The sequence below is a fragment of the Ranitomeya variabilis genome, chromosome 7 (assembly GCF_051348905.1).
Source record: "Ranitomeya variabilis isolate aRanVar5 chromosome 7, aRanVar5.hap1, whole genome shotgun sequence".
In the NCBI taxonomy this organism is placed as follows: Eukaryota; Metazoa; Chordata; class Amphibia; order Anura; family Dendrobatidae; genus Ranitomeya; species Ranitomeya variabilis.
Genome location: NC_135238.1, coordinates 40,093,806 through 40,109,539, shown reverse-complemented (window position 1 = coordinate 40,109,539; position 15,734 = coordinate 40,093,806). Strand labels below are relative to the sequence as shown.

Sequence of the window (15,734 nt, the reverse complement as noted above, 5' to 3'; positions counted from 1 at the left end):
ACCCTCTTATACCATCCTCTTGTGAGCTATGCAAGGCATATATCCTATATATAGTAAGTAGCAAGTAATTTTTAAGGTGACAGTGGCTTCCTTTTTTCAAGATCCCTGTGCAACATGGTCTAAATATGATCCATATGTGACATCGGAGTGTGCGATATAAATTGATTGCATCTTTTTCTCTCATAAGAAAACATTAAGATAATTGCAAGATGTGTTTGTGCCTCAATTCTGGCCCTACCCTGTACTCTACGAACGTTAAGATAGAACACCAGCTTATGTCTAAGACTCATAAATCATATTAATACAAGGCAGTCAATTCCTCAGCATTTTATTCCAATTATCACTGTTTTCAGCATTCACAAATACACCACAGATTGTCCTAGGATTGTGTCCGCTTTAAATAATGAGCTTTCATATGTGACACGCTGTCAACATATCCCGAGTAATTGTATCTTGATTCTCACGGTTGGTTCTACATATACGCGTTGTAATATATATTCACCATGACTCTTCCTAGGTTCATTTATTAACAAGGAAAAAATAAATTGCTGTGAAAATGTTATTCTACCTCAGTGTGTTTTCGATTTTATTATTTAGATCTTTTAGTTAACTTTATTCTAAAATTCTAGTGCATGCATTAAATAATGAATCACCTTCATCTGTGCTTTATTATCGGGCTTAGAAGGAGAAAACATTGATGGCTAATTCTTCCCAGATTGTCGTCGTTCCTCCGCATTGAGCTTTGTGTCTCTCATGGCTCTGTCGGGACAAACAACCGGTGGGGCCTTCATCTGTGCACCGCAGACGATAAAAGGCTTTCTTCTGAGAGTATTTCTTCTGCTTGGACAAATGGAACACTGAGTGTGAGGGATCTGTGCCGAGAGCCGACCCAAGAGTTGAGTATCAATTTTTCATTTTTTTCGCTTATACATCAGAGGTTGTCCAATCTGGGACAACCCCAAAGAGCTATGTACAACTTGCTGATTGGCATTCTGGCTACTAAACACCACTGATCCTGAAAACAGGGTGCAGAAATGCCCTGTGAGAGCAAAGGGGTGTCCCTGGTATTGAGAGGGGTGAGGGTCAATTTGGGAATAACCTTTTAGTTCTGTGCTGTGATTATTTCTACATTGAGTATATCGTTCTCGTCTACCTGTAACAGCACATATGGAGCGCTCACAGGTACCATTGTAGGTCTAAATTACACAATTCTTGAATAACATTTGATGAAAAAAGTTGTTCTCTATAAGAAAATACCAGTATATGTAACCTGCTGCACACTGGCCCAAGTCAGAAACTCTTCTGTCACCTTAAAAGTAGCTACCTACGTACTCTCAAGTGTATTGCTATTAACTCTCAGGTGTATTGTTATTGTACTCTCAGGTGTATTGCTACTGTACTCTCAGGTGTATTGTTATTGTACTCTCAGGTGTATTGTTATTGTACTCTCAGGTGTATTGCTACTGTACTCTCAGGTGTATTGTTATTGTACTCTCAGGTATATTGCTATTGTACTCTCAGGTGTATTGCTATTGTACTCTCAGGTGTATTGTTACTGTACTCTCAGGTGTATTGTTACTGTACTCTCAGGTGTATTGTTATTGTACTCTCAGGTGTATTGTTACTGTACTCTCAGGTGTATTGTTATTGTACTCTCAGGTGTATTGTTATTGTACTCTCAGGTGTATTGTTACTGTAACTCTCAGGTGTATTACTACTGTACTCTCAGGTGTATTGTTATTGTACTCTCAGGTGTATTGTTATTGTACTCTCAGGTGTATTGCTACTGTACTCTCAGGTGTATTGTTACTGTACTCTCAGGTGTATTGTTATTGTACTCTCAGGTGTATTGTTACTGTACTCTCAGGTGTATTGTTATTGTACTCTCAGGTGTATTGTTACTGTACTCTCAGGTGTATTGTTACTGTACTCTCAGGTGTATTGTTATTGTACTCTCAGGTGTATTGCTATTGTACTCTCAGGTGTATTGTTATTGTACTCTCAGGTGTATTGTTATTGTACTCTCAGGCGTATTACTACTGTACTCTCAGGTGTATTGTTACTGTACTCTCAGGTGTATTGTTATTGTACTCTCAGGCGTATTACTACTGTACTCTCAGGTGTATTGTTACTGTACTCTCAGGTGTATTGTTATTGTACTCTCAGGTGTATTGCTATTATACTCTCAGGTGTATTGTTATTGTACTCTCAGGTGTATTGTTATTGTACTCTCAGGCGTATTGTTACTGTACTCTCAGGTGTATTGTTATTGTACTCTTAGGTGTATTGTTATTGTACTCTCAGGTGTATTGTTACTGTACTCTCAGGTGTATTGTTACTGTACTCTCAGGTGTATTGTTACTGTACTCTCAGGTGTATTGTTACTGTACTCTCAGGTGTATTGTTATTGTACTCTCAGGTGTATTGTTACTGTACTCTCAGGTGTATTGTTATTGTACTCTCAGGTGTATTGCTACTGTACTCTCAGGTGTATTGTTACTGTACTCTCAGGTGTATTGTTATTGTACTCTCAGGTGTATTGTTACTGTACACTCAGGTGTATTGTTATTGTACTCTCAGGTGTATTGTTACTGTACACTCAGGTGTATTGTTACTGTACTCTCAGGTGTATTGTTACTGTACTCTCAGGTGTATTGCTATTGTACTCTCAGGTGTATTGCTACTGTACTCTCAGGTGTATTGCTATTGTACTCTCAGGTGTATTGCTATTGTACTCTCAGGTGTATTGTTATTGTACTCTCAGGTGTATTGTTATTGTACTCTCAGGTGTATTGTTATTGTACTCTCAGGTGTATTGTTATTGTACTCTCAGGTGTATTGCTATTGTACTCTCAGGTGTATTGCTATTGTACTCTCAGGTGTATTATTATTGTACTCTCAGGTGTATTGTTACTGTACTCTCAGGTGTATTGTTACTGTACTCTCAGGTGTATTGTTATTGTACTCTCAGGTGTATTGTTACTGTACTCTCAGGTGTATTGTTATTGTACTCTCAGGTGTATTGTTATTGTACTCTCAGGTGTATTGTTATTGTACTCTCAGGTGTATTGTTATTGTACTCTCAGGTGTATTGTTATTGTACTCTCAGGTGTATTGTTATTGTACTCTCAGGTGTATTGTTATTGTACTCTCAGGTGTATTGCTATTGTACTCTCAGGTGTATTGTTACTGTACTCTCAGGTGTATTGTTATTGTACTCTCAGGTGTATTGTTATTGTACTCTCAGGTGTATTGTTACTGTACTCTCAGGTGTATTGTTACTGTACTCTTAGGTGTATTGTTATTGTACTCTCAGGTGTATTGTTACTGTACTCTCAGGTGTATTGTTACTGTACTCTCAGGTGTATTGTTACTGTACTCTTAGGTGTATTGTTATTGTACTCTCAGGTGTATTGTTATTGTACTCTCAGGTGTGTTGCTACTGCACTCTCAGGTGTATTGTTATTGTACTCTCAGGTGTATTGTTATTGTACTCTCAGGTGTGTTGCTACTGTACTCTCAGGTGTATTGTTATTGCACTCTCAGGTGTATTGTTACTGTACTCTCAGGTGTATTGTTATTGTACTCTCAGGTGTATTGTTACTGTACTCTCAGGTGTATTGTTATTGTACTCTCAGGTGTATTGTTACTGTACTCTCAGGTATATTGTTATTGTACTCTCAGGTGTATTGTTATTGTACTCTCAGGTGTATTGTTATTGTACTCTCAGGTGTATTGCTATTGTACTCTCAGGTGTATTGCTACTGTACTCTCAGGTGTATTGCTATTGTACCCTCAGGTGTATTGTTATTGTACTCTCAGGTGTATTGTTATTGTACTCTCAGGTGTATTGTTACTGTACTCTCAGGTGTATTGTTACTGTACTCTCAGGTGTATTGTTACTGTACTCTCAGGTGTATTGTTACTGTACTCTCAGGTGTATTGCTACTGTACTCTCAGGTGTATTGTTATTGTACTCTCAGGCGTATTACTACTGTACTCTCAGGTGTATTGCTACTGTACTCTCAGGTGTATTATTATTGTACTCTCAGGTGTATTGTTATTGCACTCTCAGGTGTATTATTACTGTACTCTCAGGTGTATTGTTATTGTACTCTCAGGTGTATTGTTACTGTACTCTCAGGTGTATTATTATTGTACTCTCAGGTGTATTGTTATTGCACTCTCAGGTGTATTATTACTGTACTCTCAGGTGTATTGTTATTGTACTCTCAGGTGTATTGTTACTGTACTCTCAGGTGTATTATTATTGTACTCTCAGGTGTATTGTTATTGTACTCTCAGGCGTATTACTACTGTACTCTCAGGTGTATTGTTACTGTACTCTCAGGTGTATTGTTATTGTACTCTCAGGTGTATTACTACTGTACTCTCAGGTGTATTGTTATTGTACTCTTAGGTGTATTGTTATTGTACTCTCAGGTGTATTGTTACTGTACTCTCAGGTGTATTGTTACTGTACTCTCAGGTGTATTGCTACTGTACTCTCAGGTGTATTGTTATTGTACTCTCAGGCATATTACTACTGTACTCTCAGGTGTATTGTTACTGTACTCTCAGGTGTATTATTATTGTACTCTCAGGTGTATTGTTATTGTACTCTCAGGCGTATTACTACTGTACTCTCAGGTGTATTGTTACTGTACTCTCAGGTGTATTGTTATTGTACTCTCAGGTGTATTACTACTGTACTCTCAGGTGTATTGTTATTGTACTCTTAGGTGTATTGTTATTGTACTCTCAGGTGTATTGTTACTGTACTCTCAGGTGTATTGTTACTGTACTCTCAGGTGTATTGTTACTGTACTCTCTGGTGTATTGTTACTGTACTCTCAGGTGTATTGTTACTGTACTCTCAGGTGTAGTGCTACTGTACTCTCAGGTGTATTGTTATTGTACTCTCAGGCGTATTACTACTGTACTCTCAGGTGTATTGTTACTGTACTCTCAGGTGTATTATTATTGTACTCTCAGGTGTATTGTTATTGCACTCTCAGGTGTATTGTTACTGTACTCTCAGGTGTATTGTTATTGTACTCTCAGGTGTATTGTTACTGTACTCTCAGGTGTATTGTTATTGTACTCTCAGGTGTATTGTTACTGTACTCTCAGGTGTATTGTTATTGTACTCTCAGGTGTATTGTTATTGTACTCTCAGGTGTATTGTTATTGTACTCTCAGGTGTATTGTTACTGTACTCTCAGGTGTATTGTTATTGTACTCTCAGGTGTATTGTTACTGTACTCTCAGGTGTATTGTTATTGTACTCTTAGGTGTATTGTTATTGTACTCTCAGGTGTATTGTTACTGTACTCTCAGGTGTATTGTTATTGTACTCTCAGGTGTATTGCTATTGTACTCTCAGGTGTATTGCTATTGTACTCTCAGGTGTATTGCTACTGTACTCTCAGGTGTATTGTTATTGTACTCTCAGGTGTATTGCTACTGTACTCTCAGGTGTATTGCTACTGTACTCTCAGGTGTATTGTTACTGTACTCTCAGGTGTATTGCTATTGTACTCTCAGGTGTATTGCTATTGTACTCTCAGGTGTATTGTTACTGTAGTCTCAGGTGTATTGTTATTGTACTCTCAGGTGTATTGTTATTGTACTCTCAGGCGTATTACTACTGTACTCTCAGGTGTATTGCTACTGTACTCTCAGGTGTATTGTTACTGTACTCTCAGGTGTATTGCTATTGTACTCTCAGGTGTATTGCTACTGTACTCTCAGGTGTATTGCTATTGTACCCTCAGGTGTATTGTTATTGTACTCTCAGGTGTATTGTTATTGTACTCTTAGGTGTATTGTTATTGTACTCTCAGGTGTATTGTTACTGTACTCTCAGGTGTATTGTTACTGTACTCTCAGGTGTATTGTTACTGTACTCTCAGGTGTATTGTTATTGTACTCTCAGGTGTATTACTACTGTACTCTCAGGTGTATTGTTACTGTACTCTCAGGTGTATTGTTATTGTACTCTCAGGTGTATTGTTACTGTACTCTCAGGTGTATTGTTATTGTACTCTCAGGTGTATTACTACTGTACTCTCAGGTGTATTGTTATTGTACTCTTAGGTGTATTGTTATTGTACTCTCAGGTGTATTGTTACTGTACTCTCAGGTGTATTGTTACTGTACTCTCAGGTGTATTGTTACTGTACTCTCAGGTGTATTGTTACTGTACTCTCAGGTGTATTGCTACTGTACTCTCAGGTGTATTGTTATTGTACTCTCAGGCGTATTACTACTGTACTCTCAGGTGTATTGTTACTGTACTCTCAGGTGTATTATTATTGTACTCTCAGGTGTATTGTTATTGTACTCTCAGGTGTATTGTTACTGTACTCTCAGGTGTATTGTTACTGTACTCTCAGGTGTATTGCTATTGTACTCTCAGGCGTATTACTACTGTACTCTCAGGTGTATTGTTACTGTACTCTCAGGTGTATTATTATTGTACTCTCAGGTGTATTGTTACTGTACTCTCAGGTGTATTGTTACTGTACTCTCAGGTGTATTGTTATTGTACTCTCAGGTGTATTGTTACTGTACTCTCAGGTGTATTGTTACTGTACTCTCAGGTGTATTGTTACTGTACTCTCAGGTGTATTGTTACTGTACTCTCAGGTGTATTATTATTGTACTCTCAGGTGTATTGTTATTGTACTCTCAGGCGTATTACTACTGTACTCTCAGGTGTATTGTTACTGTACTCTCAGGTGTATTGTTATTGTACTCTCAGGTGTATTGTTACTGTACTCTCAGGTGTATTGTTATTGTACTCTCAGGTGTATTGTTATTGTACTCTCAGGCGTATTACTACTGTACTCTCAGGTGTATTGTTACTGTACTCTCAGGTGTATTGTTATTGTACTCTCAGGCGTATTGTTACTGTACTCTCAGGTGTATTGTTATTGTACTCTCAGGTGTATTGTTATTGTACTCTCAGGTGTATTGCTACTGTACTCTCAGGTGTATTGTTATTGTACTCTCAGGTGTATTGTTATTGTACTCTCAGGTGTATTGTTACTGTACTCTCAGGTGTATTGTTATTGTACTCTCAGGTGTATTGTTATTGTACTCTCAGGCGTATTACTACTGTACTCTCAGGTGTATTGTTACTGTACTCTCAGGTGTATTGTTATTGTACTCTCAGGCGTATTGTTACTGTACTCTCAGGTGTATTGTTATTGTACTCTCAGGTGTATTGTTATTGTACTCTCAGGTGTATTGCTATTAACTCTCAGGCGTATTACTACTGTACTCTCAGGTGTATTGTTACTGTACTCTCAGGTGTATTGTTATTGTACTCTCAGGTGTATTGTTATTGTACTCTCAGGTGTATTGTTATTGTACTCTCAGGTGTATTGTTATTGTACTCTCAGGTGTATTGCTATTGTACTCTCAGGCGTATTGTTACTGTACTCTCAGGTGTATTGTTATTGTACTCTCAGGTGTATTGTTATTGTACTCTCAGGTGTATTGCTATTGTACTCTCAGGTGTATTGTTATTGTACTCTCAGGTGTATTGTTATTGTACTCTCAGGTGTATTGTTATTGTACTCTCAGGTGTATTGCTATTAACTCTCCGGTGTATTGCTACTGTACTCTCAGGTGTATTGTTATTGTACTCTCAGGTGTATTGTTATTGTACTCTCAGGTGTATTGCTATTAACTCTCAGGTGTATTGTTATTGTACTCTCAGGTGTATTACTACTGTACTCTCAGGTGTATTGTTACTGTACTCTCAGGTGTATTGTTATTGTACTCTCAGATGTATTGCTATTGTACCCTCAGGTGTATTGTTATTGTACTCTCAGGTGTATTGTTATTGTACTCTCAGGTGTATTGTTATTGTACTCTCAGGTGTATTGCTATTAACTCTCAGGCGTATTGTTATTGTACTCTCAGGTGTATTGTTACTGTACTCTCAGGTGTATTGTTATTGTACTCTCAGGTGTATTGCTACTGTACTCTCAGGTGTATTGTTACTGTACTCTCAGGTGTATTGTTATTGTACTCTCAGGTGTATTACTACTGTACTCTCAGGTGTATTGTTACTGTACTCTCAGGTGTATTGTTATTGTACTCTCAGATGTATTGCTATTGTACCCTCAGGTGTATTGTTATTGTACTCTCAGGTGTATTGTTATTGTACTCTCAGGTGTATTGTTATTGTACTCTCAGGTGTATTGCTATTAACTCTCAGGCGTATTGTTATTGTACTCTCAGGTGTATTGTTACTGTACCCTCAGGTGTATTGTTATTGTACTCTCAGGTGTATTGTTATTGTACTCTCAGGTGTATTGTTATTGTACTCTCAGGTGTATTGCTATTAACTCTCAGGTGTATTGTTATTGTACTCTCAGGTGTATTGTTATTGTATTCTCAGGCGTATTGTTACTGTACTCTCAGGTGTATTGTTATTGTACTCTCAGGTGTATTGTTATTGTACTCTCAGGTGTATTGCTATTAACTCTCAGGTGTATTGTTATTGTACTCTCAGGTGTATTGCTATTAACTCTCAGGCGTATTACTACTGTAATCTCAGGTGTATTGCTGGCACCTCCTGACTGCCTTAGTCAATTATCTTGCAAATTGTAATATTATTGAATCCAGAAAAATAGGTAACTAACATTTCAACAATTTTGTCAAAACTTCATCTCCTCTGCTGAAGGCAGGCTCAAAGCTTACACCCTGGGCTCAGATGCCAGTTGGGCACCAATGGCTTTTCTAGTAATATTAATGGAAAATAGTGCCATGGGGCCATTAGTACAATTTTTTATGTAATCGCATTCTTGCAGTCACGTGACCACACGTTCCCAGCTCCGGCATCAGAGAATCTTGACAGTATGCACAATGCTCGCTGTGAGGATTCACAAGTCTGCAGTCACATAGATTAACTGCAGACTTGAGCCTCAAGCTGGGACAATCGCTTTAAGGTCCCAGAGCTGCAAGTCGTACTACTTCTTACTCACACCTTACTAATGACAGGGCAGAATGTCACCATTGAACCCCAACCCGCCATTTGAACCAGAATATTCTAGACTGCATATAGTAGTCTACAAGTCAAATACTACTACTACTACTAATAATAATTAATTAGTATTATTATCACATCATCATTATTATTTCCAATGTATTCACTTTTTATAGTTCTGAAAGTAATACTAGGGGTTTGATTCAGTCTAGTAAAGCATTTTCTTTATAATAATAATGATAAATTAATAATTAATATATTACATAATAATAATAGCAATACTATTACTTATTTTTACAGAAATATACTATCAAATACCTAAAATTATTTTAAGAACTATAAAAAGAGATCATTGGGAATGATAGAAATATTAGGCAATGATACATTTGGACCATTTGACAAAGATGGATTAGCATAAACCCTAGCCATGATTTCTAAGTAGCTAAGTGCTTAATTGTTTACTCCATTTACATTGCATTCAAAGGTACTAACAGCTGACCCTCGTACAAAACTGTTTTGTTCATTCTCCATTAATCACACCATCGTTAAGCTGATTATTCTCCTTGGATTTGAACTTTTTTGAATACTTTTTAATTTTGTAATGTTCGTAGTACGTTGCATTCAACCATATACCTATTCCTAATGGCTTGCGTCTACAATAAGTTCAAATAAAGTACAGTAGCCAAAGGTATGAAGATAAGTGTTTTCTGTATTATTGTACATTATTGCAGACCTATGGTATGATGGCCTTTATGTTTAAATATGTAATAAGCTCGTCATTTGCACAAAGGTTCTCTAATCTGTCAAAGACCCATGACCATGAACTGATTGCAAAATTTACACCACTTAAATTAATGATCAGCTGTTAATTGTATGGAAACTTGATCCTTTACGGTATGTGATTGTAGATACCGTATTGTTTTGCTCCCATTTTGTAACACCTTTGTATATATATATATATATATATATATATATATATATATATATATATATATATATTACATTTAATAGCTCTGCTCCTCTTGCTCTGTAAACCGCACCCCTGAAGTCATACATTATCTGTAACAGGTGGTCAATCAGCCTGTATAAATGATTGGTGGTGGCAGCTAGTAATTCCTTTTGCTATTCTGGAGTTGGCAGTGACCGTAGCAGGGTATATACATTACATGCACTGAAATCAGAGGTGTATATACACAATATGCTCACTGTGAGTGCCCCAATAATTGGCCTCTTTGTGGAAGCAGACGCCGCCTCGTCCATCACTCATCAGTGAATTGTGTAATTGTCCTGATGGTTGGAGGCAGCAGTTTTGAGTCCCCTGACAAACTGGTAGCAGTGGTGGGATCTACGTGATCTCTCCTGTGTTATCCCTAGTCAGAGAAAAGAGGGAGACACAAAAGCGCAAATAGGGTCTTATCAAATGTTACACAGTTGCCCACCAAGAGAACTACTTACCTGGTGAGAGTGAAGGAAGGACATATATTAATGGCGGCTGCTGCAGATCCACAGGTCAGTGCAAGACCTGATTGAAACATAAACTTAGGAAAAAAGGATCATCCCCGCGCTGCCGCAAGAATTCAAAAAATATTGACAATATTTGTGGTATGTCCTGATGAAGGGGTCACCTGAACCCTGAAACGCGTAGAATAAACCACGTTGAAACCTCTACAATTTTTGGAATTCTTCTTGCGGCAGGCAGTGTTATCCCAGGCAGACACTGCATTATTTAATATTTATTTTAGGGTTTATGTCCCTTTAAAAATGATAGTGAAAATATTTATTTTATTACATTTGTTTTATGATCCCTGTAACTTTATCTGACCAAGAACTTGTACAATTAATTTGTGTTGTATGCGTGGTAGAAAGTTTGAATTGAGCTAATTTGTCAGATAGTTTCTGCTTCAGTTAGAATGGGAAAATACTTCACATGTTTTTATCCCACGCTGTTTGTAATGACTAATCTGATTTAATACATTCAGCGCTCTCTAGTTATCTTGAAAATGCAGAATTTAGCAAGAGAAAATGTGTTATTAAGAAAAACTTCACACGCTATGTTACACAGGCAGGTAAAGAAACTATAAAAATACAAAATGATGGCTTTTAATAAAATGAATGCTCTTCTCCGAAATTATTAATTTTAATCGATAGAATTTTGTTTCTATGTGTTGAGTTTATAGAATTAAATCGTTGCTATTAAATTAGCTACAATCCCCAAAAATTAATGAATAATCAAGCATTAAATTACAAATTACATAAATAATTAAAACGTAAATAATTAAAAATCTGTTTCATGTGTTTAAATCTTACCTGTCGCTTCTGGTAAATTTTCAGTATGTTTGTACATGTTTCTGGCCATTATATGACTTGTATTCTTCATTTTTCCCCAATTTTCCCTTTGCAAGCCTTATATCTAGTTGTCTCTGAGCTATTGGAAGAAGATCAGCAGGTATGATGTTTCCCATACATTGCAGACACAGACATGAGGGATGCTTTCTTTCCTGTCTCTACATATATAGCACATATTCAGGAGCAGCAACAGCATGGAAGATGTCATTCAGCTGCACTGAACCGTGTACCTGTGAATCCAGCTCTGGGGTGAGATAAAACATTTACTAGAAAGTGTGTGTCTCTCTACCTCTTACTTTGTACCTCACTTCTCCATATACTTGTCCATCTTGTCTGGAGCAGAATGTATTTCAGCTGCGTTTTTGAGTGAATGTTGAGCTCAAAAGGCAGAGGCGGAGGAAAAAAACTAGCAGCTCATGAGTGGAAAAAGACGCATGTTTTACTGCTAAGCTATGTCACAATATTTTCAATATTTGTTGTACTATTGATTATAGATAAGAAAATCTTCCAGCTGTGATTCGGACTAAAATGATGAACATTATTCCACAATAATAAAGTAACATCCTCAAAAACATCCAAAAGTAATATATGACTTTTCTACGCATTTCAGACCGACTCAATCCTTACTCATGGAGTCCTTTGTAGCACTGTGGTAGCCTGGAAAGCACCACTGATATTATAATTGTATGCCTTTTCCTGAAGTTAGCATCTTCCTCTTACTCCTCTTGACTTTGCTCTAGCAAGGTGTTGTGAAATTGGATTTTGGGCTCCCCCGGTGGCCACTGGTGGAATTGAACTTGTGTGCATCATCCCCTCTGTTCACCTGTTCCCATCAGGATGTGGGAGTCGCTATTTAACCTTGCTCCTCTGTCACTTCCATGCCGGTCAACATTGTAATCAGAAGCCTTTCTGTGCATGTTCCTGCTACCAGACAACTTCCAGCTAAGTCGGACTTTTGTCCTTGTTTGTTTTTTGCATTTTGTTCCAGTTCACAGCTGCAGTTTCGTTTCTGTGTCTGGAAAGCTCTTGTGATCTGAAATTGCCACTCTGATGTTATGAGTTAATACTAGAGTCTTAAAGTAATTTCAGGATGGTGTATTGATAGGGTTTTCAGCTGACCATGAAAGTACCCTTTCTGTCTTCCTGCTATCTAGTAAGCGGACCTCGATTTTGCTAAACCTATTTTCATACTACGTTTGTCATTTTCATCTTAAATCACCGCCAATATATGTGGGGGCCTCTGTCTGCCTTTCGGGGAAATTTCTCTAGAGGTGAGCCAGGACTATATTTTCCTCTGCCAGGATTAGTTAGTCCTCCGGCCGGCGCTGGGCGTCTAGGGATAAAACGCAGGCTACGCTACCCGGCTACTGTTAGTTGTGCGGCAGGTTTAGTTCATGGTCAGTTTAAGTTTCCATCCTTCCAAGAGCTAGTTCCTATGTATGCTGGGCTATGTTCTCTTGCCATTGAGAACCATAACAGTTTGACCGGCCCACAAAGGGTTAAATTAATTGGCAGAGAAAGGAGAGAAAAAAGAAGTCTGCTGAAAAATTTTTTTTTTTTTTTTTTTTTCCTTCAGTTCTGAGTGTGCTTTCAATTGAATCACTTGCAAGTCTGCCTATATTGCAGCCTTCCTCTCTCTCTCTCCTTCTAATCCTGGAATGGCTCTGTGTTCACCTGTTTAAAATGGATATTCAGAGTTTAGCTGCAGGTTTGAATAATCTCACCACGAAAGTTCAAAATTTACAAGATTTTGTTGTTCATGTTCCTATATCTGAACCTAGAGTTCCTTTGCCTGAATTTTTCTCGGGGAATAGATCTTGCTTTCAAAATTTCAAAAATAATTGCAAGTTGTTTTTGTCCCTGAAATCTCGCTCTGCTGGAGATCCTGCTCAGCAGGTCAGGATTGTGATTTCCTTTCTCCGGGGCGACCCTCAAGATTGGGCTTTTGCATTGGCTCCAGGGGATCCTGCGTTGCTCAATGTGGATGCGTTTTTTCTGGCCTTGGGGTTACTTTATGAGGAACCTCATTTAGAGCTTCAGGCGGAAAAAGCCTTGATGTCCCTATCTCAGGGGCAAGATGAAGTTGAAATATACTGCCAAAAATTCCGTAAATGGTCTGTGCTTACTCAGTGGAATGAGTGCGCCCTGGCGGCGAATTTCAGAGAGGGTCTCTCTGATGCCGTTAAGGATGTTATGGTGGGGTTCCCTGTGCCTGCGGGTCTGAATGAGTCCATGACAATGGCTATCCAGATCGATAGACGTCTGCGGGAGCGCAAACCTGTGCACCATTTGGCGGTGTCTACTGAGAAGACGCCAGAGAATATGCAATGTGATAGAATTCTGTCCAGAAGCGAACGGCAGAATTTTAGACGAAAAAATGGGTTGTGCTTTTATTGTGGTGATTCAACTCATGTTATATCAGCATGCTCTAAGCGTACTAAGAAGCTTGATAAGTCAGTTTCAATTGGCACTTTTCAGTCTAAGTTTATTCTATCTGTGACCCTGATTTGTTCTTTATCATCTATTACCGCGGATGCCTATGTCGACTCTGGCGCCGCTTTGAGTCTTATGGATTGGTCCTTTGCCAAACGCTGTGGGTATGATTTAGAGCCTCTTGAAACTCCTATACCTCTGAAGGGGATTGACTCCACCCCATTGGCTAGTAATAAACCACAATACTGGACACAAGTAACTATGCGAATTAATCCGGATCATCAGGAGATTATTCGCTTTCTTGTGCTGTATAATCTACATGATGTGTTGGTGCTTGGATTGCCATGGCTGCAATCTCATAACCCAGTCCTCGACTGGAACGCTATGTCTGTGTTAAGCTGGGGATGTAAGGGGATGCATGGGGACGTACCTTTGGTTTCCATTTCGTCATCTATTCCCTCTGAGATTCCTGAATTCTTGTCTGACTATCGTGACGTTTTTGAAGAACCTAAGCTTGGTTCATTACCTCCGCACCGGGAGTGCGATTGTGCCATAGATTTGATTCCGGGTAGTAAATACCCTAAGGGTCGTTTATTTAATCTGTCTGTGCCTGAACATGCTGCTATGCGAGAATATATAAAGGAGTCCTTGGAAAAGGGACATATTCGTCCTTCGTCATCTCCCTTAGGAGCCGGTTTTTTCTTTGTGTCTAAGAAAGACGGCTCTTTGAGGCCGTGTATTGATTATCGGCTTTTGAATAAAATCACGGTTAAATATCAATATCCGTTGCCACTGCTGACTGATTTGTTTGCTCGCATAAAGGGGGCCAAGTGGTTCTCTAAGATAGATCTCCGTGGGGCGTATAATTTGGTGCGAATTAAGCAGGGGGATGAGTGGAAAACCGCATTTAATACGCCCGAGGGCCACTTTGAGTATTTGGTGATGCCTTTTGGCCTTTCAAATGCCCCTTCAGTCTTTCAGTCCTTTATGCATGACATTTTCCGTGATTATTTGGATAAATTTATGATCGTGTATCTGGATGATATTCTGATTTTTTCGGATGACTGGGACTCTCATGTCCAGCAGGTCAGGAGGGTTTTTCAGGTTTTGCGGTCTAATTCCTTGTGTGTGAAGGGTTCTAACTGCGTTTTTGGGGTTCAAAAGATTTCCTTCTTGGGATACATTTTTTCCCCCTCTTCCATCGAGATGGATCCTGTCAAGGTTCGGGCTATTTGTGATTGGACGCAACCCTCTTCTCTTAAGAGTCTTCAGAAATTTTTGGGCTTTGCTAACTTTTATCGTCGATTTATTGCTGGTTTTTCTGATGTTGTTAAACCATTGACTGATTTGACTAAGAAGGGTGCTGATGTTGCTGATTGGTCCCCTGCTGCTGTGGAGGCCTTTCGGGAGCTTAAGCGCCGCTTTTCTTCCGCCCCTGTGTTGCGTCAGCCTGATGTTGCTCTTCCTTTTCAGGTTGAGGTCGACGCTTCTGAAATCGGAGCTGGGGCGGTTTTGTCGCAAAGAAGTTCCGACTGCTCCGTGATGAAACCTTGTGCTTTTTTTTCTCGTAAATTTTCGCCCGCCGAGCGGAATTATGATATTGGGAATCGGGAGCTTTTGGCCATGAAGTGGGCTTTTGAGGAGTGGCGTCATTGGCTTGAGGGGGCTAGACATCAGGTGGTGGTATTGACCGACCACAAAAATTTAATTTATCTTGAGTCCGCCAGACGCCTGAATCCTAGAGAGGCGCGCTGGTCGTTGTTTTTCTCTCGGTTTAATTTTGTGGTGTCATACCTACCGGGTTCTAAGAATGTTAAGGCGGATGCCCTTTCTAGGAGTTTTGAGCCTGACTCCCCTGGTAATTCTGAACCTACAGGTATCCTTAAGGATGGAGTGATATTGTCTGCCGTTTCTCCAGACCTGCGGCGGGCCTTGCAGGATTTTCAGGCGG

The 15,734-nt window shown here is 39.0% G+C and overlaps 1 long non-coding RNA gene across 2 annotated transcripts in view; it reads right to left on the bottom strand.

The window, feature by feature from the left end:
• Positions 1-356: 356 nt before the first annotated feature.
• The window catches only part of LOC143784905 (uncharacterized), a 34,624-nt gene continuing 19,246 nt past the window's right edge, over positions 357-15,734 (bottom strand). For both annotated transcript variants that reach the window (XR_013217902.1, XR_013217903.1), the window contains one exon: positions 357-837. This is a non-coding gene — a long non-coding RNA (uncharacterized LOC143784905). The remainder of the gene's footprint in view (positions 838-15,734) is intronic.